The sequence below is a fragment of the Crassostrea angulata genome, chromosome 7 (assembly GCF_025612915.1).
Source record: "Crassostrea angulata isolate pt1a10 chromosome 7, ASM2561291v2, whole genome shotgun sequence".
Classification (NCBI taxonomy): Eukaryota; Metazoa; Mollusca; class Bivalvia; order Ostreida; family Ostreidae; genus Magallana; species Magallana angulata.
This window is the reverse complement of record NC_069117.1, coordinates 13,391,917-13,411,742: the sequence shown is the minus strand read 5'-3', so window position 1 is coordinate 13,411,742 and position 19,826 is coordinate 13,391,917. Positions and strand designations below refer to the sequence as shown.

At 33.9% G+C, this 19,826-nt stretch overlaps 1 protein-coding gene across 10 annotated transcripts in view; it reads left to right on the top strand.

Moving 5' to 3' along the window:
- The first annotated feature begins 5,733 nt into the window (after positions 1-5,733).
- The window catches only part of LOC128155343 (protocadherin-9-like), a 26,558-nt gene continuing 12,465 nt past the window's right edge, over positions 5,734-19,826 (top strand). Inside the window, exon 1 of one of the 10 annotated variants that reach the window (XM_052817013.1) lies at positions 5,734-5,855. The gene's annotated coding sequence lies outside the window, so the exon portion shown is untranslated. Of the gene's footprint in view, positions 5,856-6,503; positions 6,616-7,293; positions 7,418-10,630; positions 10,853-11,073; positions 11,436-12,613; positions 13,032-19,734 lie in introns of those variants that run through there. The other 9 variants (XM_052817011.1, XM_052817010.1, XM_052817007.1 and 6 more) reach the window with 9 other exon arrangements.

The following is a 19,826-nucleotide window of genomic DNA, read 5'->3' as shown; positions in this document are numbered from 1 at the left end:
CCTCTTGTCTTTTGATGATGGTAGCAGAATGGCATAACTAAGTTGCACGTTTTATATTCAGAAGTGAGCAGAGATGAATTGGAAGTAATTAAATGACCTTATTTTATTCAAAAGATTTTCAAGGAATTGCATATCATGAATCATATCAAAAATCCGAAACAGTTTTTCATTGATATATCATAAAATACATTAAATATACAAATCTTCAAATAACATTCTCTTTGATTTTGTACATGCTAAACTCGAAACTAACCCCAAGAATATCTTATTGCTAATATTTCTTATAAATCTGCAACGGAATTAATAACATTAGTCTACGAGATAAAAATCACTGGTGGGTCTGTTTTCAAGCGATATTAATTGGAATCTTTTCCTTGATGTTGATAGCATTTCCTACTGGCTTATTTGCTATTTTAACCTTCACAGCTTCGGGTTTCGAATACAGTTAGAGTTATTTCCCTTTGTACATACAGTTGAAAGAGTTTGCGAAATTTGGTCATATTACATGTATTTAAATAATAGTGTCCCTAACTGACCCTCCATTAGAACAAAATGTACCGTACCTTTTCATTTAAAAAAATTCCAATGTTATAAAAAATTATATTATCAGGAATTTTTTTTTACGGTTTATAGAGACAAATCAACCATTTTTTCCCCTCGTCTCTGTATACATGCAACTAGTATTCTAATCCTTGCCTTCTGGTCCGATAGTTGGAATAAACTTTTATCATTGTTGTCAGATGGAGTGGAAAACATGCTTTCCCTTCGAAAACTATACATTTACAGTCTATGATCTTCTTTTTTAAACTTTAGATTTCCTTGTACATGTACAATATATTATCATTTCATGTGTAGTATCACTGTATGACTGTTTCCATCATAGATTGAGAAGATCTTCAAATATTAGCGCAAATATTGCAAGTGTCGTATAATATTAGAGACAAATTTAAAGGTTTATCTATTTTATATGCATAAAGCATATTGCCGGCGAAAATCATGACAAATTAACTCTTTACATCATATTATACTTTAATAATATATTTAATTTTTAAAAAAATTATCTTAAATGTATTGAATGCCTTGCACTACCTTTTTCAAAAAAGTATTTTTTAGATAAAAGGAAAAATAATAGTTTTGAACTTTTTCACTTTTACTGAAGTGAACCGATCAAACTCAAATTGCTCTTAAATTAGAAGTAGGAAATTGTTCGTGTTCTTATGCTTCGTTAGGTTAAATCTGTAAAAATCGCTTCCTGTCCTGACGATATCACAGTAAAAATGTCTGCTCTCTTGTTGATCACAACCATCATAACAAAAAACCTGGTGTAGAAAAAACTCCACAACGCTGATCCGTGTCTGTAGCCGGGTTCCCGACAGGATTACTGCCCTTTGATTGACAGTCTCCTGACAGGTACATATCCGGTCGCCTTGTCTGTCACAGATTTCATTAGAGAGAACAGATACATCATCAATACTTACATAACTCACCCCTGTTAACATTCATACCTTCACTAATTGATTGTTGTTTCCTTTACAACTACTTTTTTACAACTCATTTTTGTTGCAGTTGTATTCTTAGTAGGGATGTGTGTATGAAGTTTAATTTGTCTTATAATAAAAATAGCTATTTTCGGAAATATATTCCCTGAATATCAAGGTAAGTAATTTTTTTTCCACTCCTAGTAAAAAAAAATGTTTAGAATAGAAGATTTAACTACCTTGGAATGCTAAATATTTATCATGAATTCTGCATATACCACACTGATATAAAATTATTCATTTATTTAAAAATATCGAGTATAAATTCTAAATAAGAAACATGAAATTAAATTTTATTTTATTCCTTTAAAAAAAACCATAACTGGTACAAAAAAAATATAACTTCAGTATTGTTTTAGCACTAGGTGACCCATGTTTTAGCTATAATTAATGTTTGCTGAGGACTGAGGACGAAATAAATTCCGCGCCATTTCTTGCTCACAGTTTCCCAGTTATGACCATTTCGCGGTTGAGTTCTCTTGACACCATCTGTGTTTATGAGAATTGCCGTAGACGTGAAACGTTTTATACTTCAACAGAAGAAGAGAAACTGAGTGTTTTACGACTGTACAAGTGGACGAGACTTTCTGAGTCCGTTTAGTAAAAGCATAAGTTACATTAATTTACAATTGATCAGTATAAAAACAAGGTTGATGAAATACATATGGTCCTGTCAAATAGCATAAATTTATTTTCTTCCCAAATAATTGTGTTTTTTTTTTAGTTTATATAAGGCTTATTAAATTGAAGTATATTTTGATAATTAGATATAAATATAATGAACAATTATTGACAAAATTGATAACCAATAAATGCATAACTATAAGCTTGAAAAAATGCCTAAAATATTTTATAGGAGGCTGATATGAGGTCCTTATCATAGACTGGTATACTTTGTAATTCTTTGAAATGTTCAAAATTATTTGGTCATTTGTCCTCTATTACTACACTGTAAATACATTGTATATATTTTTTTCCTGAAAGGCTAGTTTGATTATGTAAATTAATGTTTATAATTGTAAGTCACATAAGTAATATTATATAAATAGTGCCTGTTTGGGAGGGTAACAGTTGAAATTGACACCCCGAGAAAACCATTGTCAACCGACGCGAAGCGGAGGTTGACAATGGTTTTCGAGGGGTGTCAATTTCAACTGTCATCCTCCCAAACAGGCACTATTTATTTTGTTATACTGAAAGTCTTTTTTAAAATTTTGAAGAAAATTTTACTGCTTTTATATAGGAATAACGTGAATTCTACAGCGAACCGTACGCGCATAATTTTCGCGTATGTAACATTTTTTAATGTTACCTGTTGCCAAGTGCGTTGCTAACGCTGAGGGTAATAGTAAATATTATTAACTGCGTCTTAACCAATCAGATTTCAGTATTTAACATGAAAGTATAACAAATATTTATAGTGCACATGCATTTGGAAAACTGAACATAACAAAAATGGCACCTGACCCATTGGGCCAGTATGTCACATTTATAGAATATATTTGTACACATACAATGTATGTATGCCATGTACATCTGTGTGTAACAGACTGTACCAATAGCGTAACTGTTAACTGTGTATGTACCGGTAATATTACAGTGATATATGCAGTAAAACATTTTAATACCATAATAATTTTGATCACTTGAAAGTACTTTATTTAATTTCTCTTGTCAGAGGCCTGAAAAAGCTTGAAATTGCCTTATAAGATGGCTGCACCAGGGTGCATGATTATTGCATTAGGAAATATTAAGGTGTAATTTATTTCACAAGGCAAGTGGGTATCCTTCCTTAATTTCATGTATAAAAAGAAAATGGGGAAAAATTATAGATTGATTTAAAACATGATCCTAATACTTAACAAAAATATTTATATTTTGGCACAACAGAAAGATAAACAGGGCCATATGCTTATGTTTGCAGTGCTTTACGAGTTTCCTGACCAACTGTGATTTTTTAGACTTTAAAGTCAGTTCACAAATTAAGCAGTTGTGAATGCTTTAACAAACAACATACACATATACATGTAATCTAGATCTGCAATAATTTAGGAAGACTTTTTAGGGAGACTTTTTCATCTCGTGTTGAGACAGCTTGTGTTTAACATCTGTAGGTTACCAAAGTTTAGAACTAGTATTTTCATTACAAATCCCTCCTTATGTTACAAAGTGCAAAGGCACATTCTCAAACTTTCCTGTTTATTTTAGCGATGTTTATAGTTTTCAGAAGTGCACAGTCTTAAAAGCAATTCCCTGTACATATAGAATGCTCAAATATTGACACAGTCATCCAATTAATTTGTCAAATCCCATCTCTCCACAAAAGCTAAATTGAAGTATGACACAACTTTTGTTTCTTCTAAACACATGACAAAACCATCAAAAAAGGTGGGGGCAAATTGTTAATGTGATTTACAGGTACTTGGCTCTGATTAAGTGTCCAAGAGCAAATAATCTGTTCAGAAATCCTCTCTCCTTTTAATCTCAAATACCCTTTTCTAGTCAGGGATAGCAAACACAGCGTCCATTCATTCAAAATGTATGCCTTTTTTGGAATGGTCTGCAAGGTTGCTGGAAAATTTAAATGACATATGTGGAATTCATTTGATCAGGGTATTTTCTTGATTGGGCCTTTTTCAGGCAATGATTATGTGTAACTGAATATTCTTCTACTTGCCGATTAATACGGTCCATGGTAGGGATATTTCATTACACCTGACACTAAGTGTTTGATTATCAAATCTTCCAATTTACTTTTTGTTTACTGATTTCTCATGGGGACAGATTGAGAATGTTAGTATTTTTATTTACCATAACTATAAGGATTGCCTGCCCTCAGATCATTAAGGAACATCTTATTCCCTTTAAACATATAATCTACCTCTTATATACATGAACTTAACTGTCAACAAAATCTGAGCTGTTTATTTGTCTCAAAATTGAATTTTAAAAATAATATAATTTCACTTGTATTTAAGCTAAAAAAAAATTGACTGAGCAGATGTGAAAATTCTCATTATTGGACATTGACAACATTTTATGTAACCCGAATCATTATTTTTTGTTAGATATGCTCCACTTATGGCAATTTTCTTTATGTATATTTTTTATATCCTCCACTTGTTATTTTCTCATTTTTACTCTGACACAAATCCTGATTTCAGCACCACCTGCCCCCACCTTAAACCCCTAGGCTCTCACCTATAACGGCATGACCTCATCAAATTTTCTCACCTGTTACGCCATCTCGCATCATCAGTATTGAGTGTGTCCTTTAATCCTTAATGGACTAATGTACACATCTACATGCCTGCTTTCAGTTCCCCCATTGATATATAATATACTGTAATGATTTTTTGTTTCAGTGGCCAGACCATCTGTATATGCCAGACATTGAAGAAAATTGTCATTGTGGCTTCCACATATGCTTCAGATTCCGTTTCCTGTCCATTTCATTCAGATACAAAATCTGTGGCCAGTGATAATTCAGAAATCATTAATTATTTTCCGTATTTTCTGATGTTTCAATTCTTTTGGTCTCCATAAAAAAGCATTGTCCTTTCAAGGTAAGAAAAATTGACTTTTTGGCTCAGATTTAGTTTGAAGGTGTATACAAGAAAAAAAATTCATGAAAATAATAAAGATGTTATATATATCCTTATGTTATAATTGCGTAAGTTTTTAAGATTTTCCATAAATAAACATTCAGCGGATTATTTGACCCATTATCTGTTATCTTTTTCAGGACACTGGAAAACAAAAGTGGGATGTTGTTACAATCTTTGAAGTCCAAGAAAAAACACCTTGTGTGAACCATTTACACCTTACAAAAAAAAATCAAGGTAAATTCAATGGACCTCTGATTTCTTAAGTAATTAGACTTAACAATGCATTAATCCAATTGTTACTCAAGGCTATGAAAGCATTCTCAAAAGGTGTGACTTTCCTTCTACTGAAGTTAATTTAGCAATTACATACAAACCTTATTTTCCTGTAACAAATGATGGGTCCATATTTGTCTTAGCAGTTTATTTAAGAAAAACAGTTTGTTTTGACCCCAGGGTATTCACATCTTTTCCCAAACATAGTCATAATATTTGTAGAAATGGGGGAAAAGTAGGCATTTATGAAGTGTCTGCAATTGACTCTTGTCCATTTCAGCCTGTTAATTTCACACTGTACATTTCCAGAGTGTGACTGGCCTTTTACTTGCACACTTCAGGCAGTTTATTTCATGATTGAAGAATGTTGTAATTTTTTACCTGCAGAAACCTTGTTTTACATGCATCAGACTGAAACTAACATCACCTGAATCAGGTAAGCAAAATATTTATCTATCATTATTTTTATTGAGGGGGGGGGGGGTATATATATGATAATTAAATATTTATAATAATTTATAAACCCAAATGTTGAAGTTACACATTAAAAGAAAAAAAAATATTTGGATTTCATGTAAAAAAGAATGTAATAAGTCCTACTTTCTCTGTATTTTAACATAAGGAAACATTTTTTTCTTATAATCATTTTAAGAAATATATTCATCATATGCACACACATTACATTTTGTTTTTATATAAGATAATGAGTAGAAAAAAATAAGTCTGAAAACTGTTTGAATTTGGATATCTGATTCATGTATACTTTGAATGATCAGGAAATGTAAAGAAGTTGGTAAAAAAGCCATTTTTTTTGTATGATGGTACAAAAACCCAACATATATATTGATCTATGACAAGGGGAGAAATCTATTAGTACCACATAAACTGTATTCACCGAGTCGTAAATGTCATCAGCTGATCATAAAGTCAGTCTGTTCAGTTGTACTGGGCACCAGCTTTTATTTCTTCTGTCTTCCCCTCCCCACCACTGTCCAGGGTCGGTGATAGATGGTTCTGGCCCGTCTGGACAAGGGAGAAAAGAGTAGCTTCGTGTCATAAACATTTGTATTTTCACTTGTGTGTGTAATTGAATTATCTGCTGGGATAATGAGGGTGTAGAGGCATAGTGTAAATGGCCCTACCACAGGAACCAAGAGCATTTCTCATGTTCTGGAAATCATTCACATGTCAGAGAGGTTTGTCATTTTTTAAAAATAATTTTTTCGCTCGTAAAATCTTTACTTTTTACACCCATTATTATTATCCAATAAGAATGTCTTGCGCAGAAAATTAGGATTTGTTAAACTTGCATGTAATATGTTTTTAAATATGATAAAACAAGATTATCGATGGTTAATTAGCTATGCGGAAATGAATGCTCGCTATGTTCTGTATGTAATTGAACGAGCAACAGAGGGACCCAAGGTGTCACATAGGAAATTTACTTCAGAAGCTCGGTGTGATATGGCATGCACCAACTGATGGGCCGGTAATTAACAAAGTCTGCACTGCCACCATTAATATTTCATAATTTCACCACCCCGCTGATAACCGTTATTATGTTTAAGTGATGAAAAACAAGACAGACTTTCCCCCCAATTTTTTTCTTCTCTCTCCTACCGCTAAAGTACGCACAGAGGCCGAAAATAAATGACATTTGGCATTTATTGATTATTCACATCCTCAAAGACTGGGTTTCATTTTATATAATATTTCTTTTTTTTTATGAAGTGGTAAACTTCTTTTAAACTTTCTGATCATGTGAATATCAAAGTCTTGATTTATTTCCCTCATGTCTTGACTGGTTCTTTTAAAATTAAACAGATTCTTATGCTGCGTTTAAAAATCCCTGGCCATGCACAAAGAAGATACTAATTAAATGCAAATTGAACTTATACAAATTTGGATGTTCATAAATGAATACTGCAGTCAAAATTGTGTTAATCTAAAATTTCTCATCTTCCTTCAAATGAGCCATTCAAATGTGCATGGCAACTGGTAAGTATCTTTAACTTTAATTTCTTAAATTCACAGATGTGAGAAGTTTAAAAATATACTAGTTTAATGATCCAAAAATTAAAATATTTTGAGAAAGAGTAAGCGGAAAACAATAAAAAAAATATATTTCTAAAGCTTTTTCTTGATATCTGAGAGTGATCGCCACTAGGAATGGCAAGAATATCCCTGAAATAGCAGCAGATCGGGGGTATCTATCAAGGAAATGTCTGTTTTATGGAAAGAAATAGGGGAAAGGTATGCATAGAGTCAGAAACCTGTAGAACAACAATCAGAGAACTGAGAGAGCAGGGGAGATTTAGAGTAGCTAAGGTTACCCTCCATCTGCCATTTTTCAGACAAAACTGGAAAATCCATAAAGTTGTCTTTCCCGATTTTCATATCTTTAAGCTTGTTTTACATTTTGATGCCAGAGTAGCAATAAAAAGGTCACTGTTTCCTCATTGAGATCTTTTGGCTAGCTTGTTAAGACTTCATGGTTTCATTTTTATTGTGATCTTTGTGTTGTTTTGTTTAGTTTAAATTATTTTTGTTCACTCTACAATTTCTGAGTTTATTTCCATTGTTTGTTCACAACCATGAACAAAAGTATTTCCCAAAGCATTTGCTCCTCAAAACTGTCATTTTTGGCAGCCAGTTAGCAACAAGTTGTAGACGCATTTTGTTCTTACAAGCCACTTAAAATGCATTAGATTGGGCCTTCTAATTTGTAAAACAAGCAATTTTCAGTGAAGTATAGGGGGCATCAGTCTTTATCTTTGGAAATTAAAAGAAAGCAGAAGGGTTGTTTCTTTCCAGTCCTGATTGGTTTTGCTGTGTGGTAACATTACCAGATTAACCAAAAGTATCAGTTGAGCTTTGATATGGCAGCCTGGCTTACCCAAGGAGAAAACAAAATCGGCAGGTTTAGGGAGCGTTTAATCTTGGTAAATGAAATGTTTGATGGCACAAATCCATTAGGGATTAACCTTTTTTCTAACTTTCCGTGATCACTTCACAGTATTTCTCCCACAAACTATGTTAAAATCTATTAGAGAAAGATATCTAAAATAACTGGTTCAATTTTTCTGGTGGGGTAAATTTCTTTCAATTGATTCATACTCTTAATAAATTTGAGGTTTGTCAAAGTTAAAAAAAATGGCAATAATTGGGGTGGTAAATTTATTTTTGCCAAGAAATGTAATCCGAAATTTTTTTCGTTTTTATCCAAATATATTAATTCTGTATTTTTCGTACAGTAAAATTAGCAACATCAAATGAATAAATTGGCTGTAACATGGCAAAGAACAAGTGATGAACATTTATTTGGCTGATAATTTCAGTACCGTTTGGCATGTAGCACAGTTTGAAGATTCAGAATAAGAACATCGGAGAAAGAAGTAATTTGTCAATGATCTGCCCCTTAGTTATATACTGGGTCATGTACTTTGTCTTACATAAGTGCAATGATACAGTTTCAGTGGGGGAAGACATATGTTTTAAAAACATTTTGGAAATGAGTATTTTAATATTGTTATTCACAAAAAATATTTGAAGATAGTGTGAATCCTGTAAAATTGCATTAAAAATGCCCAAGTGACTTCTCTTCTTACTGGAAAAAGTTCTCAGTTTTAATATTTCAGTCTGAAGGAATTGTTTGCATTAATTAGAAATGTTTATTAGTACGTAGTTTTAGGGTCCTTTGCCTTGATTAGTACCATGTGTGCACTGTTGGTTTAAGAATACACAAGGAGCTCTGTACAAGCATCATATGATAAACATGCGACTTTTAATTTTACTTCTTTTAATCAGAGACACTCTTTGATAAACATTTTCAATTTTAAGGAAATGGGAAATCGTACATCAAAGATCTTTCTCTGTTTTGTGATGTCCTCTGTGAGCTTGTATCATGTTTAATTCTCTGACTTCTTCAATGTAATCTTCAAAATTGTCTCCCTTATTGATCAAACCTAACCTTCTCCTAGTTTCCGTTTCAATTATTTTCTTCAAGTCGTCTCATTTTAAAAAGAAAATTATCACTTCTCCATTCACTCCAGTTAACTGGCAACATAGCCGATTTTAATCACTAGGACCTTAAAATGACCAGACCTATCTAGTGTTATGTATGATGATAGCTCCGTTTCTTTTGATTTCCTAACAATCATGAAGTGCTCAAAGTCAATGGTTACTGATAGCAGAGTGTGTTTCAGGACTCCTGTTTACTCATCAGTGGAAGCTCCTACAGGTTTAGAGAAATTGATACAAAAGCATGCAATTTGTCTCATTCACTCCAGAATATATTATGTTCAGGAATTTAAAAAATGGGATGTTTTTCTTCTTGGCAAAATATCTTAATGTTTTGAGAGAAATATTTCCTTTCCAACAAATAAAACATTTGGTGATTTTCTTTTTTAAATCACGCTTTGTTTTCTTCTGTAACATTCTTAGTTTGTCAATCTTCACCTGCTATTGGATTTTCATACATTTGCAGCAGCATTTGATCTAAAGAAAAAAAATGCTCACCATTTTACCAAGATTTATATTTTTGTGAAAATTATCTTTCTGACTCAAATATTTCATAAAAACATATTTGATATAAATTGTTACCATTTGCTAGTATGTTTTTCTTTTTTTCAATTTAACCAAATGGAAAAAATCTTAATTTTATGCAGCAGTCGACTGAATCATGTTTTTACAAGGATTTACATGAAGTACGTCAGATACTAAAAATGTTGCCGATTAAACGATAAAATTCAAATTTATATCTATTTTTTGGATCAAAGTTCATATTGAACGTGATGAAAAATCATTTAAGGAAGTTTTTGAAAACCAGTCATTTGTAAAATAGATGAAGACTTATAAAATAGCTGATTAGCTGTTAGAAATCTGTGTTACAATGTGGTTGAAACAAAAGAGCGTTAGACCGTGTGTCACACAGCGACGTGGCGATTTGAAAAGGGATAAGATAGATTAATTATTTAGCAAATTCAGAAACACTTAACCACAAAAGTTGGGCTACATTGTTCTGAAATCTGATGATGGCCCTGAATACATTGGACACGAAAATAATGATTTTATCAATAAATTTTTAAAGGCCGTAATAGATTCAGTAACACTATAAGAACTCGATCGGCATTCCTGGTATAACGGAACATGTACCCGAACCGCTATGTATCCTATTATTGACAAGTTTTTGGGGTTTGAATAAAAAATTTGTCACAATGGGCTAGCGTTACAGTGTGTTATTTTACGCATTCTTAATCAGTCGTGTTCAATGAAGGAAGGACAAGAGATAAACTCTGCATCAAAGTATCAACTCAAGGTATTCTTTGTTGTTATATTTTCGGGGTATATTTGAGCTTGTTTTGTCTTGATCAAGTTGTTTAGCCGTGCTCCCAATGAGATGAATGTGTCAGTGTGAGATGCTCAACAAAATCTGTAAGTTGCCTTTTTAATTTATTTCAACAAAGAATTTCATGATGAAAATATTTTTATTGATTGATTTGAGAATCAGAGTAGAAATTTGAAGGGGCCATTATCTATCAAACATGGTATTCAACATCTGTACAGTATTTATAAGGTTTCTCAAATCTTTAAAAGGACTCAATTAAGTAGCCCACTGTGGGAGCCATTGTTGGGTTTAATCACACTTGGAATTGATTAAAGCACATCAAAGTTTGGGTCAGTGATTAAGAATATGCAGCAATTTATGTCTGTAAGACGAGCATAGTATGTCATTCTCAAAGGCTTCTTGTGGGTCAGCTTGGGCCTTGTTCAAACTGACATGGTGGTAATTGGACAGTGACATTCAGGCAGTGATGGAATGACTACCGAATTTTTTAAGTTAAAAAGTGATTTTTTCCTGAAGCTGTTTACTTTTGGTGGATGTTTGTTGACAGATAGGTGTGTAGTGATGCATTTTGGGAGAGATTGACACTTTGAGTTACTGATATATAGGATCTTTTTATCAATTGTTTGTATCATCTTTCTCGGGGGTTTTAAAGGTTTTGGAGGTTTATAGGTAAGTTTAAAGTTAAATTTACATAATTTTATCTGATAAATTTTATTTTTCGTACAGGATTTAATTTAGATATTGCAGGGGATAAAAAAAATCAATTTTTCATCTGAAAATTCAAAAAAAAAAAAAATTGAAATCATAAACCATGAAATAAAAAAAAAGGACTATGTTTTTGTAAAAGTTTAGATGAAGAGTTGCTAGAGAGTGACAGCAGCTGTCCTATAATTGGTCCTTTAATAATTACCGCTGCAGAATATCTCCTGTACATATAAGTATTAAGTAGGCATATATTAAAACAGTTAAAGAGGAATGATAGCCATGTTCTTCACACCTCTGCACTATTTTCACACAGTTTTTAATCTGATAAACGAGCTATTTCTGGCCTTTGGGTACCTAGTACATGATGCGGGGCACTGTGAATGCTTAATGATATTATAGTTGCAGGCCAAATTTTTCTTTCATATTTCTTTTTTATCTTGTCAAAGATATGATCACATAAGAGGCTATGTTGTTTTATATTAAAGCAATCATTAATTTGTTGGAAGTTTTTGTGTGAGGTCTTTCCATGAAGGCACTGGTTTCTATATAATCCCTAATAATAAGGTAATTATACTTATTGAATAGTATTAACATTAACTCAAGTTAATTAACAGATATATCTGGCAATATATATTCAGGAAAACTTAAATTATTTACTAGTATTTAGAATTGTTTCACACCTAGGAATATTGAGTTTCTGAAAAGGTAAGCTAGGATTTCATAATTTTATCACCGATAACCATCTGTTTAAAAAAAAAAAAGGTGTATTCTCTCATAAAGCCAGTTTGATGAAAAGTTGAAATTTTTAAGTTTGCCTGAGTTTTTTTCCCTGAACTGATAGTAAGATTTCTAAATATTTCTCTGTAAGATTTCCGAATATTTCTCACCATTGAATATCTTAGTGTGACCCCCCAAGTTCTGGGGATAGATTCTGCTAGATAGGACCAAGCATTGCCTGTCATTCATGACATTTTCTGTCTACACAGGCTGCGTGTACACGATATACTTTTAAACTCCATTTAATTGTAATTTGATGGTACAATAGAAAATTGAATCGGATCAGACCCTGGATTACCCAGATGTGAAAGCTGAACTAGATCCATCATTGTGTGTGTATTTGCAAGAGGAAAAGATAGTTTTATTTCGGGATAGGTGAACATGAGCATATTAAATCCGCAAGAGGAAACAAACTCTACGCATCCTATGAATTGGATTTCATTCAAATTTTTTCCCCCTCGCTGGCCAAATGGTGTGAATATTGACAAAAAGAAAGAGAGCTGATAATGTCACATGGAATATCACTCCGATTAGCGTAACAATCGCGGGGCAGAATCAGGAGGGGGGACAGTTTTGTAATGAGATTGAGCGAGGGGACTGTCACTTTTGTTTGATTCCTAGATGGAAGATCCTGATACACTTCTAGGCGAGATATTGTCTGGAGATTTCCTACTGAGAGATAAAATAGGGAAAGTGTTTCGAGGAAGCACTTTATGATGTCATTTTTTCACAGTTTGGGATTTGGTGTGGAATAATTTGGGCTGTTAATATCCTGGTAATTCTGTAAGTAATGTTTTGAATTTACCAAATGTTTAAGTAATTGCCTCCAAATGATTTTCCTATGTTAATATGCAGTGATGATGTTTGTTTCAATATATCATTAACACTTTTGAATGTATCTGAAAAGTTTTATGACTTTCTTTCATTCAGTTTGATGATGAAAGGGAATGGCCATACTTCATGTTGAGCTGTTCATATAAATACAGCAAACCTAGAATATGTTTTTAAGTTCCTTGATTAAGGATACCCATTGAGACATCAGGAATTCATGATATTTAGTACTTCACACCAGAAGAAATTGATCCCCCCTTAATTCATGGTCTTGGCTCTGCCAGGGCTACAGGAAATATTTACCCCTATGTCGATAATTAATGACTCCTGCACCTAGATACAGAAAACATGTCAGAAAGCAATCACACTGGCCTGTTCAAAGTATGGGAATCATCCCTCAAATTCACTTTGAAGGAGGAGAAAAAGTAAATTCCTCCGGTAGTTTTTCTTTAGCGCAGGGATTCTAGGGGTGACATTTGATGGCCAGGGGAGCCCCGCTAACTGTCCAAGCCCAGTCTTGATATGTTGTTGTAAGATCAACAGGGGAGATAACCGTAGATGTATCACTAGCAGGTGAAAAGGGAGAAATTCTGGCGGTGCATGTTGTACATGTTTATAATACAGAGGGTTCCCTTTTATCAGTGACTCCACTACACCTATACTGTGTTCATCAATGGATGTTGTCATCGTATCAGCATGAGAAATCATAACAATGCCTCTCTCCTAACAATCTCTCTACAACTGCCCCAGAATCCTTTGCATTTTCTCCTTTTCCTCTACCTCTGATCTCACTAATTTTGCCGGACTTTCATGGGAGGTCCTGGGGAGCATTGCTCTATTAATTGACCAGTCTTGGGGGAAATAAAATTCTATAATTATTGACAGTTCAAGAGTGGATGACCAGCATTAACACAGCATTGCACTCATATGCTGATCATGTTGAGTCTTCAGAATCTCAGTTGGGAGAGTGAACTCAGTGAGTACACTCAGCAGGAAGCCTGATACAAGGTGTCAGAGATAGATTGGGTTCAATATGATCTCTCTCTGAGTCCATCACTCATTATCTCAGCTATACTGTTCCATGTTGGTGAGATTTTCATTCATATCAATTTGTGTGGTTTACCATTTCTACAAGGCAATAAATTCTTGGTTTTGTATATCAAGCACTTGTAACCTACGGAAGCCCGTTGGTGCCACGTATGAAAAATATTTTATCTGGCGGCCGCCAGATAATTATTTGGCGGCCGCCACTTATTATCTGGCGGCCGCCACATAATTTTCTGGCGGCCGCCAGATAATTTTCTGGCGGCCGCCACTTATTATCTGGCGGCCGCCACTTATTATCTGGCGGCCGCCATATAATTTTCTGGCGGCCGCCACATAATTATCTGGCGGCCGCCACATAATTTTCTGGCGGCCGCCACTTATTATCTGGCGGCCGCCACATAATTATCTGGCGGCCGCCACATAATTATTTGGCGGCCGCCAGATAAAACCTGGCTTCCTGATGCGCGCGCATGTTTTAATGGGAGTTGTGGATTCACTCTAATTTATTAGTTTTATTTATTATTTCTGAAACTTGACATTAAATATCAATTGCAGAGGTTAGGATTTTGAAAAACTGGTTGAGTTGAATGTATAGAAGACTTTGCTGTTAGAATCTAGAATGAATTTTATATTACTTTGTGCCTTGTATTATACATGTATGTTGTAAAACATGGTATTTTAGAGTTGATTCTGAACTTTTAAACTGAAGTAAACACCCGTTCAGGAAATCTTAACATTAAAAAACCTTAACTTGAGAGGAATTTTATGTAAACATGTATAAGTAAAGGAACGTGCTGCCTTCTATATGTTTTAATTTTGGTATAAGAATTTACCAACGCAGATTAAAGTCAGCTTTATTGACCACGACAGCTAGTACAGGCAATATTATCACGAGAGCAGATCCATCTATGACTTTATAAGGATAAACAATTAAGGATAAGTGTGAAAAATGAAACTATTTAACTGACTGTGTTGTTAAACTTTTATTCCAAATCACATGAAAGGCAGTACAATAAAAAGACCGCGATCGGCCACAGTCTCTCTGGGTAAATCAAAGTACTGAGAGTACTGAAAGGCGGGGTCTTGAAAGTTTGAATTTGTAATTGTTCACGTTTTCCTCCGGTATGTTCCAAAAATTATGAGCTTGAATTAGTTGTTTCAATCTACATGTAGTATGCTAAAGTTCGGCCTTTTGTAATTGCCTGATACTTTGTCATAATTTTGCTAAATCCCGACCGGGACTGTTCTTCATAATTGTAGAAAATTGACACAACGGTATATTATGTAAAATAAGACCCCAAGAATTTTTTTTAGAAAACTACAACTTACCGGGAAAATCAAAACAACCATTTTTAGTAGGGATGAAAAATTGGTTAATTTTTAGTACTCGGTTACTTGGACGTTTTTCCGATCGAGTACCCGGGTACTCGTTAAGAGTGTAAATAAATCTGAACAAGTACATTGAGAACTGTAAAAACTTGGTCACTTTTGTAGAAATTCCTCCTTACAATGTATGTTTAAGACAAATGTGATTTAACATGTTTGTCTCCCCCCCCCCCCCCCCCTTCCCCCGTATAGAATAAGCTAGTTTACTCGCACAGCTGATATTTTACGATTTTTGAATCTTCAGTTCTTTTAAAATATTTTCAGACCTTTGAAGTTTAGGTCTGTTCAATTTCTCTACTGTGTGCTATCTAATTTATATAATAGACTATATAAACGACAATGTTCAGTGAAAACAAATCATTAAAGTAAACCAAAAAATAAGCGTCGAAGACAGCCAAAGGTGAGAAAGCTAGGTAACAGGTGCTTGGTCACGATAATTACTATAGCATTGAATCTTGATTTTTAAAGTATACACTCTCATAACTGCAGCGGTGTGTGCATACAAATTGAGTAACGCGCGGTAGTATATGGTGGCCTATCTCTGCCCCCTGTGTGCAAGTTAGTTTTCTCTTAATTTGTTGACATGCAAGATAAATATGTTGACATGCAAGATAGTTATGTCAACATGCAACATAACTATGTTGACATGCAAGAAAACTGCAATCAAATAAGAGTTATAAAAAATCTCAAATATCGCCAGCATGTGACATCCAAGATGCTAGATATGCTACCTATTGATGTCAACATGCAACTTCTTTATGTTAACATGCAACTTCTTTATGTCAACATGCAATTTAGTTATGTTAGCATGCAAGATAAAAATTGTTGACATACAACTTATAAGTTGCATGTCAACAAATTTATCTCGCATGTAAACATAACTAATTCATATTATAAAACTGTGCGTAATTTAAATACACGTGCGTAATTCAAATACAGATTAGAAACTACTTGCCATGCAAAATAACATAACGTTGATTTTAGAATTGATAACAATCGATAAAATCAACTCCCGACAGTACTTCAGTACTTGATTATCTTCTTAAAATTGAAATAAGTCCTATTCATTTACATGTACTACCACACAATAAATTAAAGATTTAAAACATAACAACCATGCGTTATCTCTGAATTCATAGGTCTAATATTGGTGCGAAATATTTATCAATGGGAGAAAGATCAGCTGAGTTTCTGATGAAAGGCATTAAGATATTGATGAAGAAATCTTTTAAATCATGAATATGACTGGTTTTGCCCGTTATAAAGTATAGAAAATGTCTCATAACATTAAAACAAATTACATGATTGTATATTCCAACTAAGCCGGACAACATGAACATTAACATTTAACTTGGTTCTTCAATCGATAAGATTGTATATATCAATTAATCTATAGGTCACCAAAAATGTATAATCTATATAGATTTTGCTTACAAAAATATGACGTGATTCATTCACGTTTGGTCTCCATTTTCTTGTTTTATCGATTTGAAAAGCAGATGACTGCATTTGGAGTATGATTTTTAATGAAAATTCAGTATCGGTTGTATCGTGATTCGTGTAAATGATGCACGAGTTTACACAAAAAAGTAGTAAGTGGCGAACGAATTTATTTTTTACCTATTAATTTTATATGAATCGCTGCCAAAAAAAATCATGACAGGTACAATATAGAAGGTCGAAAAAATCAAAATGGCTACTGCGACAATGTTTTGTTATTGTTATAGTACTTGGAATAATCTTATTGTAAAAAAGAAATATTTCTAACGTTGGAAGCCTGTGTTTGTAATCGGTATACAAATGTTAACTTTGTTCGGTAATTCAACAGTTTGAGAGTTTTCGGAGTTTCCATAAACCTTGTATAACAGATACCGTCCAACTTATAGATTTTCCCTTCGATCACAAAATAAATAAATATAAGGATTTAAATTATATACCTAAATATAGTTGTTTTATTTTTCCGGTTAGTTGTAGTTTTTAAAAAATTTTCTTGGGGTCTTATTTTACATAACATACCGTTGTGTCAATTTTCTACAACTATGAAGAACAGTCCCGGTCGGGATTTAGCAAAATTATGACAAAGTATCAGGCAATTGCAAAAAGCTGAACTTTAGCATACTACATGTACATTGAAACAACTAATTCAAACTCATAATTTTTGGAACATACCGGAGGAAAACGTGAACAATTACACATTCAAACTTTCAAGACCCCGCCTTTCAGTACTCTCAGTACTTTGATTTACCCAGAGAGACTGTGGCCGATCGCGGTCTTTTTATTGTACTGCCTTTCATGTGATTTGGAATAAAAGTTTAACAACACAGTCAGTTAAATAGTTTCATTTTTATGGCCACGAATGCTAGTACACACTTATCCTAGTTTATCCTTATAAAGTCATAGATGGATCTGCTCTCGTGATAATATTGCCTGTACTAGCTGTCGTGGTCAATAAAGCTGACTTTAATCTGCGTTGGTAAATTCTTATACCAAAATTAAAACATATAGAAGGCAGTGCGTTCCTTTACTTATACATGTTTACATAAAATTCCTCTCAAGATAAGGTTTTTTAATGTTAAGATTTCCTGAACGGATGTTTAGTTCAGTTTTAAAAGTTCAGAATCAACTCTAAAATACCATGTTTTATACAACATGTATAATACAAGGCACAAAGTAATATAAAATTCATTCTAGATTCTATCAACAAACTCTTCTATACATTCAACTCAACCAGTTTTTCAAAATCCTAAGCTCTGCAATTGATATTTAATGTCAAGTTTCAGAAATAATTAATAAAACTAATTAATTAATGTGTATCCACAACTCCCTAAAAAGCTCCCATTAAAACATGCGCACGCATCAAGAAGCCAGGTTTTATCTGGCGGCCGCCAAATAATTATATGGCGGCCGCCAGATAATTATGTGGCGGCCGCCAGATAATTATGTGGCGGCCGCCAGAAAATTATATGGCGGCCGCCAGAAAATTATATGGCGGCCGCCAGATAATAAGTGGCGGCCGCCAAATAATTATCTGGCGGCCGCCAGATAAAATATTTTTCTTACGTGGCACCAATGGGCTTCCGTAGTAACCTGTTATCACAATCTCTCTTTTGTTGCCACCTTCAAAAACTGAAAATGATAAAATATTGACTATTGGCATGCATGCAGTTTCTCAAAACCACCTGGGCACACTTCTCCCTAAAAAGCTCCCATTAAAACATGCGCACGCATCAAGAAGCCAGGTTTTATCTGGCGGCCGCCAAATAATTATATGGCGGCCGCCAGATAATTATGTGGCGGCCGCCAGATAATTATGTGGCGGCCGCCAGAAAATTATATGGCGGCCGCCAGAAAATTATATGGCGGCCGCCAGAAAATTATATGGCGGCCGCCAGATAATAAGTGGCGGCCGCCAAATAATTATCTGGCGGCCGCCAGATAAAATATTTTTCTTACGTGGCACCAATGGGCTTCCGTAGTAACCTGTTATCACAATCTCTCTTTTGTTGCCACCTTCAAAAACTGAAAATGATAAAATATTGACTATTGGCATGCATGCAGTTTCTCAAAACCACCTGGGCACACTTCTCAAGGAAAAAAAATATTAATGAAATGAACCTTTGATTTTGCGTCTCAAATATTTGAAGTAGGTGTGAAAGAGAAATAGATTTTGGGGAGAGTGGAAATTAAAATGAGGATTTAAATTTACTTTGGAATGGTCAGTTTCTCAGTAAGTGCTAAAGTAAATCAGGGCTAAATTTTGTTGACATGGGACTAAGTTCGGAGGAATGATATATTGCCACAGTTCTCGACTTTGGTCATTAAATGGGCCTACAGTAAGATGGAGGGGATAAAGGAAATCTGTCAAATTGTGTTTTTATCTCTCCTAATCATCAGAATTAAAATTTCCAATCACTTTCCTTCATTTATGAAGCATATGTTGGTCCTAAGATAATGCTGGACAAAGGAAATATTTGCTCTTAGTAGGCCTCACATACTTGGCATTAGGTCAAATGAAATTTTAAAACTTTGGAGGTAAATTGTGAAAATTTTTAATTTAAATGGGATTTATTAAATCATTCCTGTACACATCTGCCTGGAGGGGATTTGGTCTGTTATTCTAGATAAGAACCAAAACAAAGAGCCATGTGCTTTTCCCGGCTTGACGCTTCATTGGCCGATGGCGTTTGAAGGGGGAGGTGCTACACAGCTATCTCCTGCTATCACGCTACTGAAGGAGTGCGCCCACTAATTATGAACGGAGATGTTCATTTTTTCTTCCCATCACACAAACTATTTTTCTATTAAATGTTTTAA